Source organism: Petaurus breviceps, unplaced genomic scaffold (genome assembly GCF_028583685.1).
Source record: "Petaurus breviceps papuanus isolate PSGF00001 unplaced genomic scaffold, PetGlider_PUasm1.0 213, whole genome shotgun sequence".
Taxonomy (NCBI): domain Eukaryota; kingdom Metazoa; phylum Chordata; class Mammalia; order Diprotodontia; family Petauridae; genus Petaurus; species Petaurus breviceps.
In genome coordinates, this window is record NW_027185860.1 from 10,677,910 (window position 1) to 10,688,900 (window position 10,991).

The 10,991-nt window shown below is 37.4% G+C and overlaps 1 pseudogene; it reads right to left on the reverse strand.

Annotated features, from left to right (window-relative positions):
* Positions 1-9,491: 9,491 nt before the first annotated feature.
* LOC138165570 (E3 ubiquitin-protein ligase RNF25 pseudogene) lies at positions 9,492-10,776 on the reverse strand (annotated as a pseudogene).
* Between the last annotated feature and the right edge of the window lie 215 nt (positions 10,777-10,991).

Sequence of the window (10,991 nt, forward strand, 5' to 3'; positions counted from 1 at the left end):
CAGATCAGTGGAAGGGAGGGAAGGTGGAGTTGTTGCTTACAGATCAATTAAGGGAAAGGTAGGTGGGGTTGTGCTCAACAGTGCACCCCTAAACCTCAACATTTTATGGTTCCCTGACCTCAATTTTTGGTTCCCTAATACCTTTTCCTTTCACCTCAAAAGAATGAGTCCCATTTGTCCATAGGCCCTGGGAAACCCCCACCTAGGCTTCTTCCTGAATTCTCACTTAATTGGGCATTTTCATGCCCAAATCTTTTAACCTTAACCTAGGTTCTTGTCTGTTACCTGCTTATTGCCTCAGGCTGCTTCCTACTTTCATCTCTTCAAAATCCCATTCTTTTGCTTCCCTTAGTTCCTGGAATCTGACCCCTAGTCACCCCACTCCCATCAAGATCCTCCTTAGACTCCTCCTCAAGACCCTTCTTAAACCCCTCTTACTCACCACAGACTACTTGACCATTCCTACTTCCCCATATGTAAGAACCATCTTGCCTCTAAAGGTGCTCAGCTGAAATTTCAACCTGATCTTCTTAATTACAAATGCTTAGGCTCCTTAAGAGTCTACCCAATATAGGGATCTTTAAAATGTTGCGGTTTAGGGGTCCTTGGGACCCCAAAATACTGACATGCTGGGTCTTGCCTGAATTCAACCCAAGCCTTCTTTCAGTCAAAGTAAAACAAGGTTTATTAAAGATCTGCCATATTGGGTGGACTTAAGGAATCCGAACATTTTGTAACACTTGTATGGAGGAAATTAGGAGTGGTAAAAAAATCTGGGGTGACTAGAGGAGAGGGTTCTAGGGAGGGGCTTGAGGAGTATTAAGGAGGATTTGATAGGACTGAGGTGACTAGAGGTCAGATTCCAGGAACCAAGACCAGCAAGAGAATGGGATGAGATGGGATCAGGGTTGGGAAGCAGCCTCAGGTAACAGGTAACACACCTTGGAGGGCTTGGCTAAGATAAGGGTAATAGATTTGGGCATGAAATCAAGTCAGGTTAAGTCTGAAGATTCAAGAGAGTTCTAGGTGGGGTTTCCCTGGAGTCTATGGACAACTGGGACTCCTTCTTTTGGGGTAAAGGGAAAGGTCTCAACACCCATCAGTCTCAGTCAGCTGTCTCATAGAAGTATATCATTGGTCATACATGGAAGATGTCAGCGGTTTAACTAAAGTATTTCCCTACCAGAAAAACAGTTCAGATACAAAAGTGTGCAATATTCATCTGGCCAGGAACTTTATGAGATGACCTAGTGCAACACTAATTATTTTAAAGATGAAATGTATTACCTTGTTAGCATCTTTATATAGAAGTTTAAAAAAAAAACCTTCATTTTTAATACTTAGTAGTTTTGTTATTTTAAAAACATTACACATGTGTCATTATAATGACTCTTCTGGCTTTAAAAAGGAAAAAAAGCCATGGATTCACCTGTCAAATATTAAAATAAAAAAGTGGCAGATAGGGGAATAAGTAAAGCATCACTGGGCCAAAATTACCTTTGGCACTTTTTTTTTTTTTTTACCTATGTATAGTGAGCAGCCAAACAAAGGAAAAGATAATGTGTTGTTGAATTTTAGAGAAGTACAAGCATTTCGTTTTTTAATGCAGTTTATTTATGACTTTAATGTTGATCCAGTGAATATTTGCTCATCTTTTTGCCTTCTGGAGATTAAGTAATACTCAAATGAAAAAGGAAAAAAAAAAACATTTTTTCTTAATGTGATTTTTAAGGGTCCTTCTAAATTTCTCTAAAATTATATCATCTGTATGATTGGCAATTAAAAGTAATAGAGAATATACTGAAATAGAATTTTAAATGTATTTCTATATCATTTATCATTTAGGTCTTTTGGTGTTCTGATGTGGGAGGTCATGACTTTAGGACAACAGCCATATCCAGCACGAACAAACCTTGAAGTTTTACATTTTGTAAGAAGTGGTGGAAGACTTGAGAGGCCTTCCAATTGTCCTGAGGAAGTGTAAGTACTTTGTGAATTTTTATAACCCTCGTGTTTAATAAAAGGAAAGAGGGATTGGAACCTCACCTGTTTTAAGTCTTTCTCAATTCAATCAACTTGAGTTTTCTCAAAGCTTTGCTACTTGTCTAGCCACTAGGTGGCAGGCGAAGATCATAAAAGTTTCTTTTACAGACTCAGAAGTCAATTATTTTGTATTTAAAAGTAAGTGCTATTATAAGCAGAAAACTCAATAAATAATTAAGTGCATGCTTCAAGGCACATTTAGTGCAATACATATTGGATGTAAAAAGTATACATAAAATATGAATTTCATTCAAAAGAAAAATGGTTCCTAAAAAAGATTTTTCTTGGGTTTTGACAGTTTTCAAGTAAAATAAAAACCTTCCCATTGTTTGCTACAACAAACAATAGCAATGTTTTGGTCCTCTGTACTGAAAAAAGCATAAAGAAAGTGGAATAGAAGACAAAAGCAGTGCAAGAATATCTTTTCCCTCTTGTGTTATGGGAGCTTCTTTGACAGATTATTTTCTATGTTAGGAAAAATTTCATTAATACTATATTCAAATGTATAGGTCTAGGATTTCACTTAAAATATCCCTACAAATCAAAGGTATTTGGTTTTGTGTTTTATGGATCTCTTTGACAACCTCATCAAATCCATGGAGAAGGTTTATGAATTTTTTAAATTGTCTATATAAATAGACATATATTTTAAACTAGGTTTAAAAAGAAAACTATGCTCAAATACAATTATGTTGACAGGAAAGTTCACTGATCTTGGGTTAAGAACACCATGATAAAATTGAATAGATATTGATAGCTACTAATGGAAAGCATTCTTTTTTTTTAATATATAACATCATTTGTATATTTAATATTATTCTAATTAATATTATTCTAATTATAGTAATAATTAATTTTATTTACTTATTATATTTATTTTTATAATTATTATATTATATAGTAATAATTAATTTATTAATAATAAATAGCTTAGTAATAATTAATATTATTTTAGTAATGTAAAGAACACATGTAGCCAAGATTATTCTCCATGGGGCCTGCAAGTCTTTTTATCTTTATACAGTTCTCTGCAACTCAATTCTTGCTTGCTTGCTTTTTTTTGGAGGGGGGAGGCCAGGGCAACTGGGGTTAAGTGACTTGCCCAAGGTCATACGACTAGTAAGTATGCAGTGTCTGAAGCCGGATTTGAACTTGGGTCCTCCTGAGTTCAGGGCTGGTGCTCTGTTCACTGTGCCACCTAGCTGCCCCTGAAAGCATTCTTTTGACATGATGAAGTAGTAACAGTGGCCGTGTAGGATAGCAGAAAAAAAAAACTGGACTTGGGAGTAAGAAGGGGATAGTAGTTAAATTCTACTGTGACACAAACTGTATGGTCACTGGCATATTAATATTTCTGAAACTGATGACTCATCTGGAAAAAAAACAAACAGGTTAATGATATTTACAGCACCTGTAACAATGAATTACAGTGGGGATTAAATGAGAGAGTGGAAAAGAACTTTACATATTATATGAAAGGGTTTTATTACTAAGATTGTCAGATATCTACACAGTATTTGATTACTTCTCTTCTGGATCTGAAGGTTTATTAGATGGAATTAAGAATATTATATATTTATATATTAAGAATTAATATGTATTATATATTATATAATAAGAATATTACTTTATTTTCCCTAAAGAGACTTTCTGGAAATAAGAAACAATAGTTGCTATTTTATTTTAATCATCCTTGAAGGTTTGTAAGAGGCAGCTAGGTAGTCTTAGTGGATAAAGAGCACTGGGCTTGGAGTTAGGAAGACCAGAGGTCAAATCTGGCCCCAGACACTTAGTAGCTGTGAAACCCTGGGCAAGTCACTTAACCTGTTTGTCTTTAATCCACTGGAGGAAGAAATGGAAAAAAAAATTCCAGTATCTTTGCCAAGAAAACCTGCGTGGATTGTCCATGGGGTAACGAAGGATCACACATGACTGAACAAAAGGTATTTTCAGCATAGCTAGGTGGCACAATAGACCTGGAGTCAGGAAGACTCATCCTCTGGAGTTTAAATCTGACCTCAGACACTTACTAGCTCTTGTGACCCTGGGCAAGTCATTTAACCCTGTTTGACTTGGTTTCCTCATCATGTAAAAAAAAAAAATGACCTAGAGAAAGAAATGGCAAATCACTCCAGTATCTTTGCCACCAAAACCTCAAATAGGGTCGCAATGAGTTGTACGCAACTGAAGAACAACTTAACAATTACAAGTTTTAGAAAGTGCTTTACACGGGGCAGCCAGGTAGCACAGCGAGTAAGAGCACCAGCTCCAGTGTAGCAATGACCTGGGGATCAAATCCGGGCTCAGATACTTAGCACCACACCCAGAAATAACTGGCCGTGTAACCTTGAGCAAGTTACTTAACCCCAATTGCTTTAAAAAATTAAAAAAGAAGAAAGAAAGTGCTTTACAAATGTTATCTCATTTTATCCTCACAACCAAGGGAAGCGGGTGCTATTATTGCCACTATTTTACATATGTAGAAACTGAAGCTTACAGAGGTTAGTAATTTTCTTCCCAGAGTCACACAGCAAGTAAGTATTTGGGGCTGGATTTAAATTTAAAATTTTTAAATTTTCCAGATTCCAGGGCCTGGAATTATCGGCATCTGTCACTGGCATCTGAATGACATTGCTGTAGACCACCAAATTTCCTTCTAGAAAGTCCTTTGTGACCTGAGTAATGTGATGAGGAACTATTAAACAAAAAGAACTGGACGAATTGGGGAAATGAAAGCTGAGGGGAGTCAACAATAGTGACATTGATTATTTATGAATTATTTTACAAAGAATGATGAACCAGTGGTAAAGGGAGGAGTTGGATGGGTTTGAGTGCTTCTCATGAAGGGATGCATGCACATACTTCTTGTGACATTTGGACAGACACCCAAGTACATACACTGCTCTATGGAAAGTGTCCTATTCCAATCCCCAAATAAAAGAGTTATGCCTTGAAGTGTAACTCCTCAATTATTTCTAGACTTCCATTACATTTCCCTGTTCTCCTTTCTTGTTTTCTTCTCTTCCCACTTTTCCCTTTAATGAAAACCTTATTAGGTTCTAACCTGAGTAAACTTCATAGTTTTTCTACTCCCCACCCCTCCCTGCCCTCCTACCACTAAATTTGTTGTTCACTTCTTTCAGTCGTATTTGACTGTGACCCCATTTGGGCTTGTTGTTTTTGTTTTTGGTAAACATACTGGAGTAGCCATTTATTTTTCCAACTCATTTTACAGATGAGGAAACAGTGTAAAGTGACTTGCCCAGGGTCACACAGCTAGAGTCTGAAGCCAGATTTGAAATCATTAAAATAGGTCTTCCTAACTAGAGTACTTTATCCACTATGCCACTGCCATCTAGGTACCCTTTGTACTAAATACTACAGTTTAAAAACACCAATATACAAAATACATATTGTGCAAAATAATTCTGCCCTTTGTCATTTTAAAATGTCCTTTTACTCCTGGCTAATATGTACTAGTACAGACAAAAATTATATAACATGGATAACTATTTCCAAGAAAAAAATCAACATATATAAAATCAAGAAACTTCATATTAGAGTGAATATCATAGTTTTCAAAATATCTTGATACCATGCTCTTACATAAGACCTGTATTTGCCACTCTCCTTCAGAGAGCCATCCCTTGTAATGGGGAGACAGGAAAAATTAATAACAATAAAATTTTATTTGCAATATTGTAAACCCTTCATCTGCCATTTCTGGAAAGAAATGGAGAGAGGGTTTTTATTTCTCTTGGGGGCCAATTTGGTTATTATACTTTTACAGTATTTGTAATTTTTTTTATTTCAAGTAGATATCATTTCATCTTTGTTTTTGCTTTTTTGGAGGGGGGGGAAGGCAAGGCAACTGGGGTTAAATGACTTGTCCAAGGTCACACAGCTAGTTACTGTTAAGTGTCTGAGATCAGATTTGAACTTATGTCCTCCTGATTTCCAGGACTGGGTCTGGTGCTCTATTTGCTGTACCACCTAGCCACTGCTATCATTTCATCTTTTTACTTGTATTCCTAATGCCTATAATCCTGCCTGTTATATAACAAATGCTTAAAAATTGCTGATTAGTAGCCAAGTATGACTTTTCTGATTTCATTTACTTCACTTTCCATCAGGCTTCTGTTTTCATCTTGATCATTACTTATAGCATAGTTATATTGTAATATTAAACCATAATTTATGTAAACATTTCTCTGATAAGTGAACATCTGTTTTCAGTCCCTTCTTAGTAATCACACATACACACACACTGCTATTAAAATATTTTGTTGTGTATACGGAGTTGGGATTTTTATCATTTATCTCCTTCAGGTATATACCTAATAATATTAACTTTGGATTAAATAGTATGGATATTTTAGTCACATTATATAATTCTAATTTATTTTCCAGAATGACTGAAACAATTCATAGCTTCACAAAACATGTATTAGCATGTTCATATTCCTATAACCACTTAAAAATTGAGTGCCATTTTGTGTGGTTGTTGTAAATTTTCTGGATATTAGGTGATACTTGGGAGTTGGTTAGATTTACATTTCTATTAGCAATTTAGAGCATTATTTCATGTTTTTATAGTAATTATTTTGAGAACTATTTGTTCATATCCTTTAGTCATTTATTTAGGGGATTAGCTTTTTCTCAGATTTCTGGTTATTGTCGGCACATATGTTGGATATGGAATCCCAGATAAATATCTGATACAAAAAATATTTTCCCAGTTGCTTTTATTCTAGTCATATTATTTCTTATTTATATTATATTATATTATTTTAGTTATATTAATTTTGTTCATGCAAAACATTTTAATTTAATGTAATGTTATTTTATTTCTTGTCATTTTCATCTTATTGGACTAATAAGCTGCTATGTATGTACACTTGAGAAAGATGATCTTTCTTTTGATCTATTTTATTTTATAATACTTGTGGGACATATGGATTTTGAATTTATGAAACATGGTTTTGAAGTTCAAACTTAATTTCCTTCCAATGTTCTGCCTAGTTTTCCTCATAGTACTTATAAGAGACGGACTTATTTCCTCGATAATTTACAAAAGTTGGGTTTTTCAAAAATGAGGCTACTGAGCCCATTTCCCCCGATTTTCCCTTGTCTAGTCCACTTCTTTCATCTGCTTTTGTATTTTAAAACTATTACAAGATATTTAAAAATCGCTGCTTTAAAATATAGCTTGATCTCAAGGTTCTATTCTCCTTTCATTTTTCCTTTTCTTAATATCACCTCACAGACTGGAAATTTTTCCCCAACCATGAGTACAGAATATTCTAAATATTCTACCAACTATTTAAGTTCTCTTTTTCTTTTAGAAACAATTTTTGTAATTTCACAGAAATGGTGTGTATTTCAGTAGATTGATTGCCAGGTAGTTTATATAGTATAAAATTGTTTTGAATGAGACTTCTCATTAAATTATATGCTTCTGATTTTTTTTTATTCCTTTCAGAAATGCTGTTGATTATTTTGTTTTGTGTCCTGAACCTTTACTTTAATTTCTCAGTTTCTTTGCTGATAAGATAGAATTCTCTAAGAAAGCAAACTGGAAAAATTTTATCTCTTCTTACTCTATCAGTATACCTTTAAACTTATTCTTTTGCCTTATTGCTAGCATTTCTAGAACTATATGAAATGATAATGAACAAAAGTAGGTTTCCTAGCTGAACTACTGTATTGAGAATTTCTAGTGTTTAGCTATTACATATCACGTATTGTTAATAGAATGTAGTGCAATAGAGATGTAGGCCAGGTATTATAATTAGAAAAAAATAACATCTATACAAAATGGATGGGAAAAAGAGGTTAGATAAGCGTAGGTGAAAAAAATGCCTGGAAGAATAGGTAAAACATAAGTTGAATGTGTCTAGGTAGTTCCCTTCTGGTTTTAAAAAGACAGTGCTATGCGTTCTAAGACTGCAGACAACCATGGTTTGTGAAGAGGACTGGATTTGGAGTCAGGTCTTAAGTATAAATCCTAGTTCTTGGTACTTTCACTTTCTAGATAATTTAAAAGGATTTTAATATTTTTAGAACAAATGAGTTACCAAGTTTTGTCAGTCATTTTCTGAATCAACTGAGATAACTGTGTAAGCATCATGTGGCCCAGAAAAGGTGTCAGTATTGTTTTTAGTTCACTTAGATCATAGGGAAGGGGGGTTGATTTGATTGATTACTGAGATGGAACTAGACTCTTAAAAAAAAAAAATTACACATTGTAGGAGACTTAGGCTTTACTCTTCCTACCTGGGACGTATGGCCCTATGTTTTCTTTACCTTAATTCTTTTCCTGATCTTAGCTGAAAGAGTACTGAACAAGGGTGTGGACTTCTGAACTTTGCAAGGTTAGGACACAGAGCCTCCAAGAGCTAGACATTATGCCAGATTTTTCAAGCCTCCAGAGGTATGGGAATTGAATTCCATGGCATATTTTACAAATGTCTGAAATTGAAGTGAAAGAACCAATTTGACCTGATCATACCAGTATGGAAGATGATGGCAGGCAGCCAAAAGTGAGAGACAGCAACTCATCTATCATGTATGCCACATTAGCTAGCAATTACTCCAGTTACCAGACCTTTGTTCAGATCACCCTCCTACATTTTCAAAGATTAGAAGTTTGTAGCTTAATCTGATATTCCTTCATGTCAGAAGAGGATAGAACAAAGACTAAAAAGTAAACATTAGTGGCCCATATTCATGTTCATGTGTAGGTTTGGGTGAACAATTAAAGGATAGAGGCCTCTTTACCCAAAGACTTTGTACATGCTTTTAAAAATCTGTTATAAAGAGACAAATTGCAGAGATACAGCAATAATGTTTGCTCTACAAATGTTTCCTCTAATACTTTGGGAAACACTACTATCCCTTTTACCATTTTGGTCCCTAGGACCAAAATTTGATGCAATCTATATAGCATTTGCAAGACCAGCCTCCATATTTCAAAATTCCTTTTAAATGTTAGTCTGAAATTTTAAAAATTTCAAAATGAGCGTTTCCATAGCATTATAACTAGAAGACAAAGATTGCACATAAATGGAAATGTGCTATGTTCAATTTGCTAAGGTTATCACAATTTTTTTTCTTTTTTATTACAATCTACTTTTCCCCCTTCCCCATGACTAGAATCATACAGTATATACAGTAAGAACAATTTTTGTTAGGGTACGTTCCTTTTTCTAGCATTCAAGGCCTTCACACCTTCCATACAAATACAGAAGGATTTATGGAATTAATCTGCCAACTCTCTGAATATTCCAAGGCATCTTCCTGCCATCACAAATTTGACAGGGATATAGCTCCCAAATACTAGACCCTTTCCTTCCAGAGGCAGCAGCACACAGGAAGTTAGCTGAGCTGGGCCAATTCTCTTTATTGCTTCCCTCCCACCCATTATTCCTGGTCCCCCAACATTCCTGCTAGGAACCTTCCTCTGGTTCCAAGCCAGGGGGTTCCCTCCCAGCACTGGGCCGGTAAGTACCCCGACCACGAGGCAGGCGGAGGTTAAGAAGGGCCAGGCGTCCCCCTGCCTTTGGAACGTTCCCAACGACCACATTCCCAGTTCCTGCGGTTTGGGGGCCCCTGCCAGCTGCCAGCCCCCTTCTGCTTGGCGGGGCCTCAAACTCTGACTCGGAGGCTCTGGCTTCAGGTCCATGGGCTCTTTGAATTGCCCGTCAGGAGGAGGCAGCTGTGTGCAAGTTGAGTTCCCACGTTTCCCGAGATCTCTGCTCTGACTGTTGCCCAGGGGTCGGGCATGCCCTGGAGGCGTCTCTTTGGGCTCTCTGGATTTCACCCAGCCCTTGCTGCCTTGCGATCCCTTCTCTTGTATGCTGTGGCGCGATGGGCAGGATGTCTTGTGGAGTGGGCAGGGCTGTGGCAGGGGCACCTGGTGGCCGAGATCCCTTGGAGGCATCCAGGGCTTCCTCAGGCTCCACAGGGGGAGGCTGTTGGAAGCTGATGAAGTACCGGTTCGGTTTGGCCTCTGGATCTCTGATCCCCCCACACTGCTGCCGCCCCTCAAAGAGCCCCTGGTGTTCTGCTGTGTCAAACCCTCTGCCTCTGGCTGTTGAGGTGGGGGAGCGGACTGCAGTGTGCCAGGAGCTCTCTGCAGACTGGACACTGGACACCAACACCCTGTTCCACTGGAGAGCCTGGGGATGGCCGCTGTTTCTCTTTCTGAGCCAAAAGCTCTTGCTCCATGTGCTGGATATAGAGGGCAAGGCAAAGTCGGTGGTAGTAGGAGTAACAGGTGGTCTTAGTGAAAGCGTCCTTCTCCTGGAAGCCACATAGACAGATGACACACTGGCCATGTGGAATGTTTGTGAGGATCTCCTTCCCCTTCTCAACGAGCTCATAGAGCGCAGCAGTGCCCAATCCAGCCTCAGCTGCACAACTCAGTGCCTGTGAGATCTTGTGGATCTGTTCATCTGAGAGCCCTCGGGGGTTACGGATGGAGATCCTGGGCACCTCATTGACCAGCAATACCCAGGTCAAGCCGGCAAACCGTGAATCTTGGTCTTCAGCTGTGGCAGGGTGCAGAGCAATGCAGATTTCCCATGGTGAAGACCTTCCATTTCCTTGAAATACCTGTAATTCATCTAAGTAGATCGACTCCAACACCTCTACTAAAGAGGGTAGAACCCAGTCCTCCTTCCTGCTGCCTGCCCCAGAGCCCAGTAAGAACAATTCTAACTTCAAAGGCATTTTGACAATTACAAGTAGCCAAATTAAGTACAAAGGGCTAATGAAGAAAGACACTATGTGCACCAGGTTCATTTCTTTTTAATTTATATATTTTATTCTGAACTTAAACCAAGCATTTCCATAATAAAGTGGAATAAAAAAAACCTGCACCTGAAATTGCAGATCCTTTATATACAACTTGCTATTCCTTTCAAATATACAGCAGAGTTGCCATG